The following is a 19084-nucleotide window of genomic DNA, read 5'->3' as shown; positions in this document are numbered from 1 at the left end:
TCGGCGTTGGACACCAATGGTTTTGAATTTCGAATTAAGAATAATAGTTGTTCATTTTATTTCGATAATGTTTTATATGGTAAAGCATATTCAGAAAATGGTCTTTATGTGATTTCTCTTGACAATCAAGTCTATAACATTGATGATACCGCCAAAAGGGCTAAGACCATCGAGTCGAATCAAACCTATTTGAGCCATGAATTCGGCGATCACTTGGCAAGAGAAGTTGAATATCAACTTGGCAAGAAAATTATAGCACTTCGATCGGATCGAGGTGGCGAATATTTGAGCCATGAATTTGACGATCACTTGAAAGAAAATGGTATTATTTCAGAGTTGACACCTCCTGGAACTCCTCAATGGAACGGAGTGTCCGAACGGAGGAATCGAACCTTGTTAGACATGGTTCGATCAATGATGGGTCTTAGTGAGCTTCCTATCTCTTTTTGGGGACATGCGCTACAAACCGCGGCACTAACACTGAACTGCGCTCCGTTAAAAGCTGTTGAAAAGACTCCATATGAATTATGGACTAAGAAACCTCCTAGGTTGTCTTTTCTCAAGATTTGGGGATGCGAAGCATATGTCAAGCGATTAATTTCGGACAAACTTCACCCCAAATCGGATAAGTGTTTCTTTGTGGGATATCCAAAAAGAAACCAAAGGGTATTACTTCTACAATAAATCCGAGAACAAAGTGTTTGTTTCTCGTGATGGTGTCTATTTGGAGAAAGAACACCTTTCCAAAATGACAACAATGGAGCTATCGCTCAGGCTAGAGAGCCAAGAGAGCACCAGAAGGTCAAACATGTCCAAAGGCGATTTCACATGATAAGGGAATGGAAATCCGAAGGTGAAATCAGAATTTGCAAGATCGGCACGGATGATAATATGGCCGATCCTTTGACTAAACCTTTTCCTCAAGTGAAACACAACAAGCACATTGAGGCAATGGGAATTAAGCACGTTGGAGATTGGCTTTGAAATTCCCTGTACATGTGTTTTAATTAAACTGGATGTTTTAATGTAAGACACTGTATTGAAACCATTCATTTATGGAGTAATTGATTTTGTGCAAAATTATCATTCACTCATTGCTATTTAATTGTGGTTTAGAATTAAATAATGAGTCCATTCGATTTATGGAAATATTCAAAACAGGGTATCAAGACCATGTCTTGGATAAAGAAACACCTGTTAAGTGAATATTGAATATTTAAATCGAAATTTATCCCTAATCGAGGTCATATAAATGATGGACGATTGATGACCACCAGAGATTAGTGTGTAGTATGATTTACAACACCGTTTCTTGTGCTGCAAAGACATGATGGTTATAAATCATTTGCACAGGTGCCAGTTTGGAACTGCACTGGATCGACCTATGAGAGTACTTTAAGAGATTCAAATTGTCATAAGTACATTTCTCATTATAGCTATCGGAACTCGTTTCCTCGACCATGAGTATTGTGAAGTTTTCTTGTTTGAGAACTAGTCTCTTTGATGTTGCCTAACGTCTGCCGTAACTGGGGATCATAACGGGAACACTCGGGAGATTAGGTCTTCTTAGTAAGAGAAACTTACAATGCAAGACTGGGAATGTCCCCTTATTAACAAATAGGGAATATGTCTTTGTTGTTTACAAGGCCGCTCGATGAACGAGACTGTAAAAATGCATGGCCGTGCTTAGATGGATTTTAGAAATCATCTGCTTATTTACAGTCAAACTCGGAGATCGAGAAACACTTCTGAACGTAATAAGGATGACAATGAATCTTACCTTATAGTTCACGAAGAGACATTAAGTGACATAGGAAATGGGCTATACACTGTATGCACACTTGTCCGGAAAGACAAGTGGGAGATTGAAAGGAATGGTGTCCTTCCAACAAGTGTATTATTCTGATAGAGGGTTCAGAATTATTACAGAGCTAATTCTTCAGTAAGGTTAAGTGATCGGAATGCCTAAGTGGAGGCCGCTTCCGATCAGTAATATTAAGGTATAATTAATATTACAACTTAATCTTAACTGAACCCTTTGGGTCAAACCCAATCGAACAACCGATCCGAGACGACGAATTAATCCGAAGGATTTAATGAGTTGACAGAGTTTTACAAATACAGACGTCGGATATCGAGCCTAGGGCGTCGAGATCGAGCGTCGCAAAATCACAAGCGACAAGTATGAGCGTGGATGTAGCTAGGCTAAGCTAGCTCATCGCAAGCCTAGGAGCACCATGTGTGTGCTAGGCGAGGCATGAGTGCCTAGGCGCTATCGCAGCCCTAGCAACATGCCTAGGCGCTATCGCAGCCCTAGCATGATGCGTAGGAACCATCGCAGGCCTATCGCACCAAGCACAACACCCATGTGTGTATGCATGTGCGTGGGCACTATCGCAACACCCTAGCACCACGCACAACACCATCGCAGTGCTAGGCGCATGCGTGTGTGCGTGTGCGGGTGCACCATCGCCCAGCAGCCTCGCAATGCAGCACCGAGCCTTCGCGTAGCTGTGTGCTTGCGTGCATGCCTTCGCATGGCAGCACCAAGCACAGCAAGCTAGCAAGCAGCACCAAGCCCAACATGCTAGGCCTTGCGTGCGTGAGTGCGCTGGATGGGCTATGCGTATGCTGGCCTGCCTGTGCTGGCTATGCGAGAGGGTGTGTGCGTGTGTGATGGCGAGAGAGGCAAGGGCCAGCACCAGCGGCAGCAGCTAGCAGCGCCTAGCACTGGCACGCAGCAGCAGCACAAGCATCGCCCAGCGCCAGCACGCATTGCCTGGCTGGGGATGCGAGGCTGCTGGCTGGGCTAGCTGGCAGCAACCCATCAGCCCTTGCTTGAGGCGGTTTGTGGTGAGTGGGGACCAAAGGCTTGCAGCATGCCTTGGGGAGCAAGGTAATGGTCCCCCCCAAGGTTCATGGTCCTCACCTAACCCTCTCTCTCCCCTTGACACTTGTTGCATTGTGATTGATTTGATTATTAATTTATTTTGGAATTAAATTAATTATCAAAATTATTCATTCTCCCACATTGGTTGGGAAATGAAGTTCAAGGGTTCATTTCCCTATAAATACCAAAGTTTGGGTATTTGGGAAAGAACAACCTTGAGTGGAATTAAAAGGCAACTCTTGATTTGAGTAAACCTTGATTCGTAAAACTCATAGTTTTATCGTAAAACTGTCACCTCAGCAGGCGGCACAATTATCTCCCACTTTTCCCCCACTGGGCAATTTTCCATAATGGAAGGGAAGGTGGCGTTGAGGGTGACGATATCTCTGGCGGACATACGCGCCTCAGTGGGGTCAGTTTTAGATGGCCATTTGTACACCTCCTTAGCCTCACTGACGGCATCCGTCTGGTTTGAGGTTGACTCCTCTGAGCCGGATCGTTAGGCAGCCTCAGTGCCGTCTCCTTGATCAGATTCGTCTAAAATATTGTCGCTCAGAGTTCTAGGTGCACCCGGAATATAATCATATTCTATGTCAGCCGGCGCCTCAGCTGAGCCGTCTGAGTTATAGTCTGGGTTAATGGTCATTCGCTTCGTTCGAGCCATATTGTCCTGCACATGCACATAAGGTTGGATTTGAGGAAGAGCAAGGGTGGTCCAAACACCCCTAGGTGGCACCCCCAGTCCTAGACTCAGCCTTACCAGGAGACCGACTGACCACTGTCCTAGATTGTGCCGTGTGTGTGATGGATGAATCCATTATTCAATGCTATATATATACAGACAGAAAAAGCTCAAAAGAGTTGGGAAGGGGAGAGACGGTACTTCGAAGATATTTCTGATAAGAAAAGCGCTGACCGGCTGATGGGCAGGCTGAAATCAAACAGCTGCTTGAGAGAGGTACAGACGGTTGACCGGATGTACCCACCAGGAAAGCAAGAGAACTTGCTAGAAATAAACCCCAACGGTTCTTGGAAGCCCTAGTTTCTTAGTACACAGACGGATTACCGGCTGTAGCTACTCTGGAAGCAAGAGAACTGGCCAGACGGTACTCAGTCAGTAGTCTGGCTGTATCTTGATGAAAAAGAAGGGCAGTTTGAAAGATGCCCAGCAGTTATGATGCTTCTTGTTTGTGAGATACACAGACTGTATACCAGTTGTGTCAGGCGGAAGAAACAAAACTTCAGAAAACAAAGGCAGGCAGAATTACAGCTCTCTAAAATCTCCTCTCTTAAAGTTTTCAAATTTCTAAAAATGAGAAAAGGGAGGGAAAGGAAGCTTACTTATAGAAGGAAGGGAAATAGGGGCACCCCTATAACTTCCCCGGAAGGTGAACCGTCACAAAAAAAAATTAAAAAATTTCACCTGTCTGCATGTGACACCTGTCACAGGTGCCACGTAGCACGCCACGTCACACCTGTAAGAGGCAAATGATTTGCGTAAAACTACCCAAGGCCACGTGGACCAATAAGATAGTGACACGTGTCACCCTTAGGACCCTTAGAGAGGTCCAAAATGAACCTCTCATCTGCATACACGTGGCCTCCCTAATCATTGGGAAAAAGGTGGCCTTCAAAGCCCAATTCCCGAGGAAGCCCACCATTCCTAGGTTTCCGTGACCTAGAATGACGACACAAGTTCCCTGACCCTATAAATATGGAGATATTCCCAACTAGGAGCACATTCAAAAATATTCACAAAAATAGAGCAATCATTAATTGTAGATATTTACTCCTGATCTTGGAATCCGAGAAGATACTTTACTTTCCGCACTTTTTACATCATCTGAGCACGTTAAGCTCTATTGTTTTGCAGGTACAGGCGCCCAGAATCCAGTCTTGGAATTGTGACTCTCCCGAAGGACACAGAAAACCCCGAAGCAACTATAGTCTATGCGCTAAGCTACCTCGAAAAGAGTGTATGAATGCGTAGTTAAGTGAGCTAATAAAAAAAAGTAAGTAGTAATAGAGGAAGAATCAATCAAAAAGACGCTAGGGATTAGGTTCCACATGTAATCATGATAGAAGTGCCAAATTTGGGGTAAATCAAAGCAATAGGCGTTGCAAGGACTAATGACAATTGCATTCATCGAGTTCCAAAGGCTATCTAGACTAATTGTCAAGCTAGGTTTCCACTATGGATGACAAATTAGTAGAATCACAACTCAAACAAGTTGAAAATAGACAATTTTAAATCAAGTGGTCATGTCATCAAGATCATCAATGCAATCAACTTTAGAATTCAAGGTTGATCAATCCTATTATGCTAAACACATGCACAAATTCATCAATCAATTTAATTTCAACAATCTATTGATCAAAATCTTCAAATCAACATCAAACTACTAATCAAACATGCTTCCCCTTCACCCTAGCTAAGAAATCTACTCACTAATCATCATGAATTGAAGAAACAAAACAAAGCTAATCATCATTATTATCATAGTTGCAAATCAAATCAAAAATCTAATCAATCAAGCTTATCAAGTTCAAACAAACAAAATCAAATTGAAATTTCATCAACAACAAGAATTAAAAGCAATGATTGAAAGCAAGAAGAAAAGAAATTTACCAAACTTGAAGATCAAAAAGTAAATCAAACATGAAATATATTGAATTGAAGATCAAATGATGGAGTTTACCTTTTCTCTCTTTACTAAATTTAGAAAAAATAAAAAAATGTACTAGAAAAACGTCATCCCCCAAAAATAGAAAGAAATGAAGTATATATAGTAAGTAGGAAATCTAGGCTTGGCCACCCAGAGGTGCGCTTGCACAAGGATGTCTGCACACACACATCAGGGGGTATGCGCGCACGAGCAGCAGGCACAAAATAAAGTTGTCATGTCACAGTGCCCCCTACCGCTGCGTGGTGGACCTTCCGTGACACGGCGCTGCTGTTGCGACGCGTTGTTGGCTGTCGTGGCACGACGAAAGCCGGTGTGACGTGGCGCGACGCTCGCTAACAGAAGCTGCACACCTAATTTATGCGCCCAAGCATCCCATATTCAACGCTCTCACGTGATGCTCAAGAGGGGCAAGCCTTGAAATCTTCATTTTTGCGTGTTCATGACCAAGACATGTGATGAGAGTGATGCACGATAGCGCTTAGCCATAAGTAGGAGCTTGCTTCTTAGCTTGATCTTTAGGCAACCAAATAATATGAGTGTTGGGTTTACGGTGTCCGACACCGCGCGAAAATAAAATCCGATAACCGGATCGCATGCACAATAATTACAACATAAAAAAATGCAAAATAAACATAAACATAATAAAAGAGAGAGAATACTCACCCTCGTAGCATGCTTTGCTCAACCTCGAGCTCAGACTTGAAAGGTTCAAGTTCCGCAAGTGCGAGAACCTCCGACGACTCACACCCTTGCTAGTGAACTGCACCGGTCCCTACCCCGAAGCTTAGTCGGGGCTAGACAAAAAATAAAATAGAGTTTTTAGAACAAAAGTTTTCTCTTCTTGGAGATCCCTTAAATTTCACCAACTTAAGTGCCTTTCCCAAATGCCAAATTATTAATATATATAGGGAATAGTGACCCTTGAAATCCCATCATCTTTCAATGTGGGATAGTTGGTAAAAAGGCAAAATAGAATTTAATTTAATTCCAAATTAAATTAAATAGCCATGAAACAATAATCAAATGCTAAGTGTCATCACACAATGAGGAAGTAGGTGAGAGGACCACCTTGGCCTTGAAGAGTAAGGCAAGGCTTGCCCTCCCCACCTACTCGATCAGCCCGACAGCTGCTCGGCCTTGGGCAGCAAGGCTAGCCTTGCTGATAGCCTTGTGCCACAAGGCTAGGCATGCTATCCCATGCCCGCAAGCCTACGGATGCCACCGCAAGCCCACGCACACACGCAGGCCTGCAGCAGCACCCACAAGCAAGCAGCAGCAGCATCGTAGGCCCTGCGGTGCCCTACATTGCCCTAGTAAGCACAACTTGCTTGCTGGCCTTGCTGGGCAGCCCGGCCTGTGGTGTTGTGGCCGTAGGTTTACGTAGCAGCCCTAGCCAGCCCCGCACGCCACGGCAGCCAAGCTGGACCTTGCGAGGGTTACGATGGCTCGGTGCCTTGATGCTTGCTAGCCCCTAGCCACTTGCCTTCAATCCGAGGCGTGGCTAGGGCTTGTGCTATCCTCGTAATTTTAGCACGATATATTATTTGATTATTTGTCTCGGCTTCGTCGATTCTTAAAATCAACTCGACGCACGATGCTCGGTTTAGACGCTCTAAGCTCGTAATCCGACGTCTTTATTTGTAAAACTCTATTGACTCATTTAATCCTTCAGATTAATTCGTTGCTTCGGTTTGGTTACATGATTGGGTGTGACCCGAAAGGATCAGTTAAGATTAAGCTGTAGTATTAATTATTCATTAATATTATTGATTGGAAGCGACCTCCAGCTAGGCATTCCGATCACTTGACCTCACTGAATAATTAGCTTTCTAATTAATATCGAACCCTCTATCGGAATAATACACTTGTTCGAAGGACACCATTCCTTTCAATCTCCCACTTGTCCTTCCGGACAAGTGTGCTAATTGTGTATAGCCTATTTCCTATGTCACTTAATGCCTCTTCATGAACTATAAGGTAAGATTCTTCGTCATCCTTATTACATCTAGAAGTGTTTCCCGATTTCCGAGTTTGACTGTCAATAAGCAGATGATTTCTAAAATCCATCTAAGCACGACCATGCATTTTTACAGTCTCGCTCATTGAGAGGCCTTGTTAACAACAAATACATGTTCCCTACTGTTAATAGGGGGACATTCCCAGTCTTACATTGTTAGCTTCCCTTACTAAGAGGCCCTAGCTGCCCAACTGTTGCCCTTATAATCCCCTTGTACGGCAGACGTTTGACAACATCAAAGCGGACTAGTACTCAAACAAGAGAACTAACAATACTCATGGTCGAGGAAAGAGGCTCCGATACTATAATGAGTAATATACTTATGACGATTGTTAAATCTCTTAAAGTATCCTCATAAGTCGATCTGGTATAGTTCCAAACTAATACCTGTGCAAATGATTTATGACAACTTTGTCCTTGTAGCACAAGAAACGGTGTTACAAATCATACTACACATTAATCTCACTCGGTCATTAGTCGTCCAACTTTTAAAGGACCTCGATTAGGGATAATTTCGATATGGTATTCAACGTTCACTTAATAGGTGTTTCTTTATCTAGGACATGGTCTTGATATCCTATTTGAATATTCTTATCGAATGGACTCATTATTTAATTCTAAACCACAATTAAATAGAAATGGGATAATAATTTACAGAAAAAAATTAAATTACTCCATAAATGAATGGTTTAACATGGTGTTTTACATTAAGATCTCCACAGCTTAATTAAAACATACAAATAGGGAAGTTAAAGCCAATCTTAAAAAGGTTTAGTGAGTGGATACATTGTCGTCCGTGCCAATCTTGCAAATTCTGATTCCACCCTGGCCTTGGACTTCCATTCCCTTATCATGTGAAATCGCCTCACGACATGTTTGACTTTCTGATGCTCTCTTGGCTCCTAGCCTGAGCAATAGCCCCACTATCATCACAGTAGAGGTCTACTGGTCCCTTTATTGAGGGTACAACATCAAGTTCACCAACAAACTTATGAATCCAAATTGCCTCCTTAGCTGCTTCCGAAGCTACCAAGTATTCGACTTAATTAAGTTATTGAATCTACAGTCGTGCTTTGCTTAGCACTCTTCCAACTAAACGCTCCTCCATTAAGACAATACACATAACGTGGTTGTGACTTGAATTCGTCTTTGTCAGTCTGGAAGCTTGCGTTGGTATAACCTTCAACAACCAAATCCTTACTCCCACCATAGACCAGAAATTTATCTTTATTCCTTTTCAGGTACTTTAGGATATTCTTGGCCGCAGTCCAATGCGCCTCTCATGGATCTGATTGGTATCGGCTCGTAGCACTCAAGGCATACGATACATCCAGCCTAGTACATATCATGGCATACATGATCGATCTAATAAAAGCATATGGAATCTGAATCATCCTCTCTCGCTCATCCGGTGTCTTCGGACATTGTTTCTTGTTAAGAGTTATGCCATTTGACATGGGTAGGTGGCCTCTCTTGGCTTCCTCCATATTAAATTGTGCTAGTACCTTATCGATATAAGTACTTTGGCTCAATCCAATCATCCTTTTAGTTTTATCGCGATAGATCTTGATGCCCAATATGTACAGTGCCTTTCCTAAGTCCTTCATTGAAAAACACTTTCCATGCCAAGAATTTACAAACTCCAACATTGGAATGCTGTTTCCAATGAGCAATATGTCATCGACTTATAAGACTAGGAATGCAATGTTACTCCCACTGACCTTCTTGTAAACACAAGACTCATCTGGATTCTTGATAAAACTAAACTTCTACTTGTCTGCTTTAGTCCATAAATGGACTTCTTAAGCTTGCATACCTTCCCAGCATTGTTTGGATCTACAAAACCTTCCGGCTGTGTCGTGTACACAATTTCTTCCAAAATCCCATTAAGGAAGGTGGTTTTGACGTCCGTTTTCCATATCTCATAATCATAATAAGCGAAAATTGCTAGGATTATCCGGACGGACTTAAGCATGATGACAGGCGAAAAGGTTTCATCATATCAACACCGTGAATTTTCCTGTAACCTTTTGCCACCAATCTAGCTTTTTATAAATATACATTGCCATCTTTGTCGATTTTTAACTTGAAAATCCATTTTCAACCGATAGGTGTGTAACCTTCGGGAAAATCAGCCAAGTCTCAGACTTGATTTTCAAACATGGAGTCCATCTCGGATTTCATGGCTTCTTGCCATTTTACAGAGTTAGGGCTCGTCATAGCTTGTTTGTATGTCGCTGGCTCATCTTCATCCATAACTAGGATGTCTTGATTCTCGCTTAAGACAACACTGAGGTATCTGTTTAGTTGAGATCTTGGCCTTTACGACCTACGTAGGGTAATAGGTTGAGCATTTGCTTTGTCATTTTGTCCTTGACCATTTTCAACAGTTGCTTGTAAAGGACTTTGATTGTAAGTTTTGTCAGTTTGACTTTGTTACTCACCTTCTCGAACTTTATCAAGTTCGATTTTCCTCCCACTTGTCATTTTGGAAAGATACTCCTTTTCTAAAAAGACACCATCTCGAGCAACAAATATTTTTTTCTCAGATTGGTTGTAGAAGTAATACTCCTTGGTTTCTTTTGGATAGCCCACAAATAAACCCTTGTTAGATCTTAGTTCAAGCTTGTCAGATATGAGTCTTTTGACATATGCTTCGCAACCCCAAATTTTAAGAAAACACAAATGTGGAGGTTTCTTCGTCCACAATTCATATGGAGTATTTTCGACAGATTTTGACGGAGCGCAGTTCAGTGTAAGTGCCATGGTTAGAAGTGCGTGCCCCAGAGAGAGATAGGAAGATCGCTAAGACCTATCATTGATCGAACCATGTTTAACAGAGTTTGATTTCTCCTCGGACACTCCATTCCATTGTGGAGTTCCGGGAGGTGTCAACTCTGAGAGAATTCCATGTTCTTTCAGATGATCGTCGAATTTGTAGCTCAAATACTCGCCACCTCGATCCGATTGAAGTGCTATGATTTTCTTGCCAAGCTGATTTTCCACTTCACTTTGAAATTCTTTGAATTTCTCAAAAGATTAGATTTGTGCGACATAAGGTAGACATAGCCATATCTACTAAAGTCGTCCGTGAAAGTGATAAAATAGCGATAACCATTTCTTGCTGTTGTGCTCATTGGTCCACATACATCCGTGTGTATAAGGCCCAATAAGTCACTATCCCTTTCTCCCAACTTGGAGAATAACTGCTTTATCATTTTGCCGAGTAAGCAACCTTCGTAGTTGTCAAAAGACTCTAAGTCAAATGCATCAAGAACCCCTTCATGAAGAAGTTTCTTGATACGTTTGATGTTAATGTGGCCAAGACGATAATGCCAAAAGTAGGTTTGATTTGGCTCAATGGTCTTAGCTCTATTGGTGGTATCATCAACATTTATCTAGTCACATTTAGAATGTGTGATCCCATAAAATATATAAGCAAGACATTTAAGGAAACCATTATTATAGTCTTGTGATCAAAATAACCCAGCGTCCAACGCCATAGATCAAAATATATTCGATGGTAAGCAAAACTAATAAAATAAGAATTAGTTCTATTACAAGCCAAAGACAAATAATGTGCCTACAAGCATGATGGAAGGACCATTTTCATTATCCGCTCATAGTTGCATATCCACTTGTGAAGCCCTCTCACTTAGTCCCTGAACATAGGAGCATAAAGTAAGTCATACATGGTATCCAATACCTATGAATAGCTTATACACAAGTGTTAATTAAGATGCCTGAGGTAGATGGAACATTCCTCTTTTCCTCATCTTCTCGGAAGATCTTGCATTCCCTCTTGTTCGCTTAGCCTTGCCCACCACAATAGAAGCATCGCATCTTCGCTTTGTTCTTGAACTCCTTCTTCTTCACTCTCAAGGGCATCATGTTAGCACCATAGGAGTCGGCCTTGTGAAGCATTTGCACCACCTCATTCAATGAATATGACTCCTTCATGGCTGCCATATGTATCTTAAGTGCATCAAAGTGATAAGTATCATTTATAACACATTTTAGGGCATTTTTCTCCCTTAGTTTTAGGTTTATTTTGGTGATTCTTTGTTATTTCTATTCCTTTTAGTCTTGTTTTAGTTATCTTTGTCTTAGTTTATGGTTTTAGGCCTTAGTTGTGAATAATATGCTTTTTGCTCGGCTTCTAGCTTGATTTGCGTGTTTTTCTATGTGTTCTTTCACTCTTTTCTCTCTTGGTCTATTTGTGTAGGTTCTTGATGGTTTCTTCGATGCTTATGACCCGATAAAAGGCAAGAAATTTCAATAGAAGAAGCTTGAAGCTAAGAAAGAAGCAAAGAAGCTTGAGGCAACAAAGCTTGAAGCTCGTAGAAGGCCTTAAACCGAGTCTTGTTCACTCTTTCAACCATAACTTTTGATCTAAAAATTGGATTGAGGAGGTTAAAATTGAGTTGAAAACTAGACTTGAAGAGATTTTCAACGGTAGGTTGCACACCCCAAGAGGCCTCCTAGAACAAAAGTTATGACCGTTTGAATCTGCAATACGCTGTCTACGCAGCCGCCGCGGGCGCGGCTATTTTTGTTGCGGGCGCGACCTTCTGTTCTTCCTAGGTGTTGTAACTTTTTGGAGATGCCTCGGAGAAAACTTGCCGCGGGCGCGGATTTCTGGGTCTTGTTCGAGCTTTATTTCCGGATTTCTTTCGTTCTCTTCTTGTAATATAAATAGAGGATTTCTTAGACTTCTTGAAAGGAAGTTTTACATTTCCACTCTCCTCTAATTAGGATTAGGTTTAGATTAGGCGTTTCTCTCTCTAGTTTAGGAGTAGTTTTAGAGAGAGAAAGCTTGGATTTCAATGGAGATTTGGGAGGTTGAAGAAGCAACTTTGTGGATTCTCTTCTCATATATACAATGAGCTTTTCTAACTTTCTCTCACCTTTATTGCTTCGTTTAATTCTTATTTTGGTTTAATTCATTGTTGATTAGAGTAGTTAATTAGTTTTGTTGTTTGATTCTTGCTTTAATTCTAGTTTTATCTTATTTTCCATATTCATCTTCATTATGTTTGCTTAGTTTTTGTTCTAGGGAAATGGATGAAGGTTAGGTTGATGGATTGAGTGATTGGTTGTGATTAGTATGCAATTGATTCTTGATTATTGTGTTTGGATGATGCTTACATTGACTAGAATCTTTTTAGCTAATTGATTCTAGGTTCTTCATTGTGCTTGCAATCAATTGTGCGAAAGTGAGTTGATTGAGAGTCTAGATTCTTCCATACCTTTGCTAGGCTAGTTGCGCGGGAGTGAATTAGCTTAGTAGGATAATTAACATGCTTATTTGCGCGGGAGTGAGTTGAGTGTGTTGATCGTTCCTAATTTAGATCATGATCATCTAATTGTGACTTGTCGTTGAATTCATTAATGTAATTGGATTCCCCTTTCCCTAGTACCTTTTAATTGCTTTAAGTAGTGTTTTAGTTGTTTCTCTCCCTATCTCACAACCTTCCTACTAGTTTAATTACCTCAAATTAATACACTTAGTCCTTGTGGTTCTACCCTAGCTTGCCACTATCTAGTGTGAACTTGATAGAGCTAGGTTAGAAATATAAATTGTAAATTTGATCTAGGATAGTAGACTAACGACCTATTGTCCTCCGATCATAAATCCAGGGTGGAGTGAGCCAAGCAATATTTGACCCGCCATCTCATCCTCTAATGAGATTCCAAGAAGCTCCATATGTTGAAGAGCCTAGTCATTCTAAGCACATGAGGTTGGAGGGGCATACCGGGTCTCAATTTGGTATTGTAGACCTTAGACTAGACTCGGTACCTTTCCTTGGCAAGGCAACCTTCCTGCGGGGCCTTGATTTTCAAGTTCACAAATGACCTAGTCAAATTATGAACATTCAAGTCCCGAGTCTCGTAAGACATGTTGACTAGCTCCTTAAGACTATTAAGAAGCATGTCCGGAAGGTATGAGGTGAACTTCCTCTTCCAATCCTCCGGAAGGGAGTTCCTCATCAAATTTGTGACCTTATAACATTCCAAGGACCAAGTTTCATGAGTTTCATCACTCATGAGTCCCTTAGAGAAGAAGCTTGGAATAGGAGTGTCCAATATGTACTCCATGGAACTATTCCGTAGAGTTCTCCGGAGTTCCTCTTCTCATTCCTTGAAATTGACCAAGTTTAGGCTAAAAGCCAACTTGTCGGGGAGTTCTGGGCACATGTTGTTGTTAATTGTAGACATGTTTCTACAATTGAAAGAATTTGCAATAAAAAACCATTCATAAAACTAATAAGTTTGAAATTTAAAGCATACATGAAAATTTTCAATCTATTAAGAGTTTTATCCACACATTTAAAATTGTCCCATTTAGGCGAGAATAAAACAATTCCAAGACCCCAAAAATCAAAAACGTGATTAAGCATGCTTTGGCTTGGCTTAACACTTAATATTTTAAGGTAAGCAATCCAATTCCTAATAGCTCTAAGCTACTCTTGTTTCGATAAAACGTCGCATCTAATGCTTTCATGACGTTTTATCTCCATTGCCACGACATCTAAGGACTCCTTACTGATACCGTTGAGTTTAACCAAAACTAATGTGTATGCGATGCCTTGCTTTGGAAAGCGCATCAACATACCTTAGTTCCTAGGAATGTAGTAATGCCATGCTTTGGCATAGCCTATTACTATTCTCATTAGTCTCGTAAGTGTCATTTTGGAATGACAGATTTAACTCAATTTTCTTTGGGACTTAGGGTTTCTATGTTGGTTGATTTAAATGAACTAAACTAATCACTCAACATTCAAAATCCTAAACATGCATCTAACATCGCAATTATATAATCAAAATATATAAAGCATAATTAAAGATGCATTTGACAACTAGCATGACCCCTTGAACTTGAGTCTTCAATTATTCAAGGGCCTTCGTTGCATCCTCTTGGCTTCGTCTTCTTAGAAACACCGTCTTCGAGGCATCACCACCAATTATGCAACTACTAGAAAAACTAGGACTAATATAAATAATTTAAGTACAAAAATACTTAACGGCACGCAGTCCATATTTAAATTTACAAAAATACAAAATGGAACGCAATCCGTATTTACTATCCTAGTTCGGCCCCACTAGTTGCCATTTTGTAAAACCTGCATTAGAATATCTATTCCATTCACCCCATGCATTTTACAAGTAATTAAAGCAATAATTCAAAACGACCGCAAAACTAGTTACTAACTTAGGTGGTTAATCCAATTAACGCGCCTAATTAAAACTAGTCAAAGTTGTTATCCGATCAAGTGAACTAACGCAATAAATATAGCTCAAAACAATTAACGAAGCTCCCACTAAATTCCACATCCAACTGAATTAAAATTAATCCAATTAAAATTAATTAAGCCGGTTAACCCAAAATTTTTCCAAGAACATTGCAAATGTTGTGAAAAATCGAGGCCTAGCCTCGTTTTAATTAAAACAAAAAACTGCAAAATCGCAAAAATAATAGCCCCTTACGACTAAGTGCCTAGTTACCAAGCCACGAGGCTCGGCTTGCTAGGCACCAAGCCCCGGGCTGCCATGTGTGGGTGCTGCCCCGCATAGCCACTGCTGCGCCAAGCCACGTGCTAGCGGCTGACAGCATCGCTCGCGCGTTATGCTTGCCCTAGCAGCGTGCTTGCAACGCACGTAAGTGGTGGCCTCAAAGGCCATGCTGCTGTGCGGGCTCGTGCTGCCTAGTAGCCACATACCGCACTAAACATAAGCCTACTTCGCACCAAGTTGATGCACCAAGGAAGCTGCTTGCATACACCAATGCACTAGTACGCTGCCTATCCTCGGCAATTGTACCCCAGTTGGCCGAGAGATATGCTCGAGGCTCCGTGCCTCATTTTGTGTGCTTGTGCCTCGGAATTTTATTCCACTTTTGTGTGACATAAAAATTAGTTCTAAATTATTTTTAGAACCAATATTGAGCAATATGAAAATAAAACAAGTCCAACTTAATTAAATTCAGTTTAGTGCACAAACCAAAATTAATTCAAGAACCATTCTTTAAATTATTTTTGGCTCAACTTGATGCTACAAAATTGAGGGCTATTTTCACAATTAATTAAACCAACATAAATTAATAGTGAGATTTGACAAAAGTTGGAAAAATAAACACAATCATCCAATGAAAAATTTCTCCAACACTAACTTGTGAAAATTTGAAAAAATTACATTCTTCCAACATGAAGAGTAATCAAATTTAATCACAAGTTTGAACATTTAAGACTTTAATTAATAAAAAATGATTAAAACCAAAAATTAGTTCATTATGGAATTTAGAAAGTTAAGTTTTATCCAACCAAATAAACAATTACAGATTGAATCTTAACATTTAAGGGGCTTAAAAATACATTTTCACCATAAACATTCACACTCCAACCAGTTAGTTTGCAAAAATGTGAAATTGCAAGTTTATGTGAAAATAAGAGCTAACCAAATTAAGCACCAATTATTACTTCTTAAGCATTCTTAAGAAAGGTTAAAATTGCAGAAGATTAATGGTATAATCAAACAAATAATCCAACAATTGCATGCCATAATTAATCAAGGTTTAAAGATTTAAAATTTTTCGTCAAAAACAAAAAACCCTTTGGAAAACCACTTTCTAGGTAGATTTTGGCTTCTAGAAGGCCATTTTAAACACAATGTAGGTAAAGATTGATTAGAACATAGATTCCACCAAAAATTCACTATTTTTGAGTCAAAATATGAGTTCATAATCCAAAATCAGCATAAATACAATTTTAGTCCAATTAAAAATGAGCTTCTAATCTAATTAGGTTGCAAAACCAAAAATTTAAATCCATTTTAAATCACCTTAATTAATTTTTAGTTGTAAAAATTTAAAGCAAGTGGCTCTTACACTACTGTTGGGTTTTGCGGTGTTCGACACCGCGTGGAAACAAAACCCGGTAATCGGATCGCATGCGTAATAATTACAACATAAATAAAAGCATGCAAAATAAACATAAACATAAGAGAAGAGAGAGAGAGAAGAGACAAAATACTCACCCTCGTAGCGCGCTTCGCTCAACCTCGAGCTCAGGCTTGAAAGCTTCAAGTTCCGCAAGTGCGAGAACCTCTAACGGCTCACACCCTCGCAACCGAACCGCACCGGTCATTACCCTGAAGCTTAGTCAAGGCTAGACCAAAAATAACTTAGAGTTTTTAGAACAAAGGTTTTAGAGATCCCTTAAAGTTCACTAACTCAAGTGCCTTTCCCAAATACCAAATGATTGGTATTTATAGCGAATAGTGCCCCTTGAAATCCCATCATCTTTCAATGTGGGAAAGTTGGTAAAAAGGCAAAATAGAATTTAATTTAGCTCCACATTAAATTAAATAGCCATGAAACAATAATCAAAGCCAAGTGTCATCACACAATGAGGGAGTAGGTAGGAGGACCACCTTGGCCTTGGAGAGCAAGGCAAGGCTAGCCTTGCTGGCAGCCTCGCACCACAAGGCTAGGCATGCATGCTAGCCCATGCCCGCAATCCTACGGATGCCACCGCAAGCCCACACACGCATGTAGGCCTGTAGTAGCACCCGCAAGTGAACAACAACAGCATAGCAGGCCCAACAGCGTCCAGCTTGCTTGATGGCCTTGCTGGGCAGCCCGGCTTGGGGTGTTGTGTCGCATAGGGCCACGTAGCAGCCCCAGCAAGCCTCGCACGCCACGGAAGCTTAGCTGGGCCTTGCGAGCGCTATGGTGGCTCGGTGCCTTGATGCTTGCGGCCTTTAGCCTCTTGCCTACGATCCGAGGCGTGGCTGGGGCTCATGCTATCCTCGTAATTTTAGCACGATATATTATTTGATTACTTTTCTCGTCTTCGTCGATTCCTAAAATCAACTCGGTGCATGGCGCTCTAAGCTCGTAATCCGACGTCTTTATTCGTAAAACTCTATTGACTCATTTAATCCTTAGGATTATTTCGTCGCTTTGGTTCGGTTACACAATTGGGTGTGACCTGAAGGGTTAAGTCAAGATTAAGCTGTTATATTAATTATGCATTAATATTACTAATCGGAAGCGGCCTCCAGCTAGGCATTTCAATCACTTGACCTCACTGAATAATTAGCTTTCTAATTAATTTCGAACCCTCTATCGGAATAATACACTTGTTCGAAGGACACCATTCCTTTCAATGAGGTCTTGTCCCCAACATCCAAAAGACTTGGAGAATCTTCCAAAATAAATCCCGAGCCCCGAACTTGACCTACAATAAAAGAAAGTAGAGCGAGTAGAGTAGAAAAGACGAAAATGCCCTTAAATCATAAGAAAGCACAAAATAAGGGAAACGAAGAAACTAAAGCATAAATGAACGAAACTAAGGCATTATTTATAGAGAAAAGGTATAAAATAGAAGGAAAATGTCCTAAAATGCTACCATATGAGTGCCATAAATGACACTCATCAAATTCCCCAAGCTAGACTTTTGCTCGTCCTCGAGCAAAACAAAAGCGAGAAAAAGGAAAAAGAAAGCGAATTTCACTCACATGATAGCTTATTCAAGTAAAGAAAAGAAAGAAAAGAGAAGGGGAATGTACACTAACTCACTTACGTAGGAATCACGGTCATCTTTTAGCTAGTGACAAGCCATTTAAACCCTAGATCGCTCTGGAGGACGAGTGATGATCTTGTAAGGGTTTCCAAAGAGTTTAACCCATAACTCTAGCAACCAAAGTAAAACGAGGCAAAGCATAAAAGGAAAATGAAATCAAAAAGAAAAAGAACACAAATGCTTTTGAAATGGACCTTTTAAAATGGACAAGCACAAATAGATACAAAGCTTTCTAAACAAGCAAGGGGTTGCACGTTCCAAGATATCCAAGGTTGATTGAAACATAAAATATGCTAATCATAGAGAACTAACAAAACGCAATTCACCTTCACATCCCAAACAATCTTATCGCGTTCTCATTACTAGTTTCAATCCACCTCAAGAGAGCATCTCAATGATTCCTCGAAGGAACCGGAAAAGAAAAGATCTAAGGCTACTCGACATCTTGACCATGCAAACTTGCTCCATAGGCTTGACTCCTATCTCCCTCCACTGACTTGTGACTCTACCATAAGGGTCAAAAGGTCTTTGAAGGGTTGTAATGTAAGGGCAAATAGGATAAAGGTAGGCTTAAAATTTGAAAATTGGTGGTATACCTAATTGTGAAGCATAAGAGTGGCCAATTCTCAACACCATAACCAAGTTATCACCAAAACTTAAACAAAAATACCAACACCCCCAAGCTTATTCAAAGAAACACCACAAAACTATATACAAAAAGCGTAGACACGCTTCCCCCAAGCTTAAATGAAGCATTGTCCTCAATGCTCTAGACCAGGGAGATCATAGCTACATCAAAATATTTTTGTGCTTTTCATTTCTCTCTCTCTCTCTCTCTTTTTTTTTCCATTTTCCTTAAAGCATTTGCTTTTTCTTTTTTTTCTTCTTTTTTGTTACTTTATTGCAC

Source organism: Chenopodium quinoa, unplaced genomic scaffold, assembly GCF_001683475.1.
Source record: "Chenopodium quinoa cultivar QQ74 unplaced genomic scaffold, ASM168347v1, whole genome shotgun sequence".
NCBI lineage: Eukaryota > Viridiplantae > Streptophyta > Magnoliopsida > Caryophyllales > Amaranthaceae > Chenopodium > Chenopodium quinoa.
The sequence above is the reverse complement of the archived record's forward strand: the minus strand, read 5'-3'. Positions refer to the sequence as shown.